Source organism: Branchiostoma lanceolatum, chromosome 18, assembly GCF_035083965.1.
Source record: "Branchiostoma lanceolatum isolate klBraLanc5 chromosome 18, klBraLanc5.hap2, whole genome shotgun sequence".
Classification (NCBI taxonomy): Eukaryota; Metazoa; Chordata; class Leptocardii; order Amphioxiformes; family Branchiostomatidae; genus Branchiostoma; species Branchiostoma lanceolatum.
The window spans coordinates 13735087-13738980 of record NC_089739.1 but is presented as its reverse complement, the minus strand read 5'-3'; the positions used below and the strand labels follow the sequence as shown (position 1 = coordinate 13738980).

The 3894-nt window shown below is 40.3% G+C and overlaps 1 long non-coding RNA gene across 1 annotated transcript; it reads left to right on the top strand.

The window, feature by feature from the left end:
- Positions 1-223: 223 nt before the first annotated feature.
- On the top strand, positions 224-2707 carry LOC136424296 (uncharacterized). The gene is made up of 3 exons (XR_010753853.1): positions 224-345; positions 1737-1847; positions 2355-2707. It is a non-coding gene; the product is annotated as an uncharacterized lncRNA (long non-coding RNA).
- Positions 2708-3894: the final 1187 nt, after the last annotated feature.

Below are 3894 nucleotides of genomic sequence, written 5' to 3'. Positions count from 1 at the left end.
CTCAGTTCGGCCTGCAGACCGCTTTTCATTGAGGTCATGAGGGAAGAGGAAAGGGTTAGATGAAATATAATAGAGATTCAAATTACATAATATGTCCTAATAACTCTATCAACATAACTCGATAAACATATATCACTATTATACATGGTACAAAACACATATAGCAAAAGTCAGTTCATATTAAGTTCTAAGCATTTTTGAAAAATGTACCTCAGTCTGATCCTTGATGCATAACTGTGTACTTTTCCACACAGGTATAAGGACCTTCAGGAGAACTTGCCAACAAACATCAGGGATGACCGCTTCTGTCTCAACATCCTGGAGAAAATCTCAAGATACGGCATTGTAAGTTAACAGCAATGGCTTTTTCACACAATGTATTCTTTTGGGATGTAATGCGAAGGGGTTTAGGTTTTTAGTTAAAAGAATGCACATGTCAAATACTAGGTGACTGTTAAAGCAGTTATGATACATAGTATATTAGATATGTTGTGTATCTATGTAAGGAATAAGGTTATATCTAACAAAATCAAAGTTTTGTCATATAGAATACAACACGGGGTATTCCTTATCACCCGAGGTACCAGCCCGACCGCAGGTAGGATCGGCCGGCTGGGACCGTGTATTTTATTTCTGTCATACCCACCCGAGAAAACACACATTTCAGTGTGAAATGCGCCAGAAGTTGAGGGAGTTTTGTGTCCTCGAACAAAAAACTGTAACAACATTGATTCTAAGCTCCGAATCCGGTATTCGAATTTGACGGCGGTACAACCTGCGTGCTCAAATGCATTCGAAATATTCTATGGAAGCCTGTATCAAACACCCGTATCAAACATTTTCGCGGCCCAGGTATGACATAACTACTACAATGTAACATTTCACCAGCTAGTCAGCTACCTAAATCAGTTGGCAGGTACAGAATTTAGACAGTCCAACCTTCGCTAGTAGAAGTATTTAACCAACCTGATGAAGCTTTATCACAGAAATACATCTGTAGAATGTGTAACATGTGGTGCTTGTTAGCAGCATAAGCATACAGACTAACACGCATGCGTAACAGAGTCTCCTCAAGAGACTACCTGACAGACCAGAGGAAAGCGTCTGTCTAGCTTGAGAATAAACTAGCTGAAAGTGCATACTGGCATGGTGTCACTCATTGGAAACCTTTGGTGAGAAGAACACAGGGTGCAAAATACCTGGTTGCACGTTGTGCAGTGCAACAATATTTCTGTTGGTGCAAGTTGATTCCAAACCCAGGTAGCGCAGTGTGCAACCTTATATTTTGAGCCAAAGATCTCAATCGGAGCCCTGGAAGCTCATAAAATTCAGTAAATCTTCAATTGAAACAAAGAAATCAACCCTTTTTTTGTTTTAAACCATCCAAAACCCTTCATAGATCGTGGAATTTGAGCTGAAAAAGACGAAAACAGACTGCCCTCGGCTAAACAAGATGTTGTTAGGTCAATGGGAACACAATACTATCTAATTTATATTTTGAAATATTAGTAGTATTATATGCTACATACAAGCTTAATTTGATGAAATTGGTGAATGTTGCTGGAGCAACCTGAAATTTGGATGTGCAACCTAGCATTTGCCGTAGGTTGCAACATGGGCAACCTGGCTCAAAAAAGTATTTTGCACCCTGGAACAATCCAGGACCAGACAGGATGCTTTACAGGATGTATTTCAGTTTGATGATGATTGACATTTTTCCCTCCTCCCCTGCCCAGGTGCAGCTGGACGGCATCAGCAGACGGTACAGCCCTCACCAGTTCCTCAAGGTGCTCTCCACTCTCAGACCCTGGGAGCTGTGCGCACCTGACATCAGCTCAGCTATCGAGGTACGGCCCTGACCCTAATTTTTCTAGACCTACATGTATCGTAGGGTGGAACTCGTTACCGTCAAGTACTGTAGAATAAATTCCATCGTCATTAGATAGCTTTAAACAATGTATGCAGTTGGATGTGCGAAGGTTAGATGTGAGAGGTCATTCGGAGTGATATAACCAGCTGCTGTCGTGCTGCGTGCCTGCGAAGCTAGTGTCTTACACCGAAGGGCGGTTATACCAGATATACGGATACCGATACAGATGTTACTCATGTTAACTTTGTTTTGGAGGATGTATTTGCAATGTGACTCCTCGCCAGTTAGAGACTCGTGTTGAAATTTTTGCATTATTCTTTATTAATTCCAGATCCAAAGAGTTGAATTTGTTTGACCATAGCAACAATGTTTTCCATTGTCTTCATTTGTTATACATTATTACTTCAGTCATAACTTCATTCTACAGAATCTAAAAGACAATAATTCTAACAAAATTATTGACAAAAACGATGTCTCTTCCCAGTTTGTTCGAGAGAAGATTGTTGAGATGCCAACTGAGGATTACGAAGAGTGGCTGGGCACCAGACTACAGACCAGGGCCAAAAGTGCTCCCCCTGGGGGGAAACGGTAGCACTGCAGGACAATGTCTAGCCAAGATGAAACCCCTTGCAATTTTGCCAAGCCACAAAAATATTACGATGGTCCAGCTATAGTTAATTAGGGGATAACATTACCCTTTTCTTACTTTTCTATGTATTGAGTTAAGTTAAGATCCTTCCAGATATTTTGGTGTATAAAAGCGGTGCCCATCTCCATTTCTATAGCCCTTGGGCCACACTGCCCACTTACAGCAGGAGGGCTAGTCAACTGTGTAAGGCCACACCAATTTATTTTCTTGGTTAACGGAATAATTTTTTTTTTTTTAAAGCTAGATTGGAAAAACAACATGAAAACAGAATCTCAGAGGAAAGTTTGCACTTTGGTGCCCACAGTTTCAGGGAGTGAACGGGGTCAGATGAAAGTTTTCACCCCAGCCTTCTGTTTTCATGATTTTTTTGCTAAAATAAAAAATAAAAATCCGTTAACCAAGAAATTAAATTGGTTTGGCCTAAGGAAAACATTTTGTAGTACCTACAATTTTCAGGTTGTGAAGCATGTACCTCAAGCAAAACCATACTTGTAAGAATGCACAATATGACCACTGAAGTATATGGAATGCAGTATACTGTGAACTGAATATGCAGTGATAGGAGGAAGCAAAATCCTTGTAAAAGTTTGCCTCTGCTGCTAAAGCAAAAACTTAAGAAACAGAAGGTCATTTTCTCAAGGAATGGCTGTCTCTGAGATTTATAGCAACGTTACTGAGCAACACATACTCTTTATTGTTATGTCAGAAAATGCAGTTTTAAAATATTTTTTTTCAGTGCCAAAGATACCATTAAAGGCTACCTCTATACTGGTTTACTATGCATACTACACACTGTACATTAGTGCTGCAGTGCCGGTACTGTACTGTAAAAATTGATTGGGTACAGGTCCAAAATACCAAATCATGAAGACCGGCACTGGCGGTACCGGCGGTAGGAAACATAGTATGTTCTTTGAATAAAGATACTGACAAGTTGTAAACACTTTATTTATGTTTCTGTCAATATTGAAGATGTTCAGAAAAACACATGACATTGTAATTTTTTCAAATTGTTCAGGTACAGGTACAGGTCCGGACCTGTACCTAAACCTTTATACAGATACCTGTACCTGATGTTACGTTAAGGTGCGCAGCACTACTGTACATGTAAGGAGAAACAGACTGTAACTAGAATGGCAACATTTTCGGGAAAATGCAGGATATTCCCCTCTCATTACCTACACCTCAAATATGACATCCTATAATAGCATTGACTGTAAGGGTATTATAAAGTTTCTGCATAAATTATGCAAACAAGGTCTGCATTAGCATAATTTATGGTCAGGTGTGTCAGAGCGAACTCCTGCTCTGGGCACCAACTCATGGGCACTCCTTTGTCGGGCGACCCCGACGGACCTACATAGACCAACCTGCG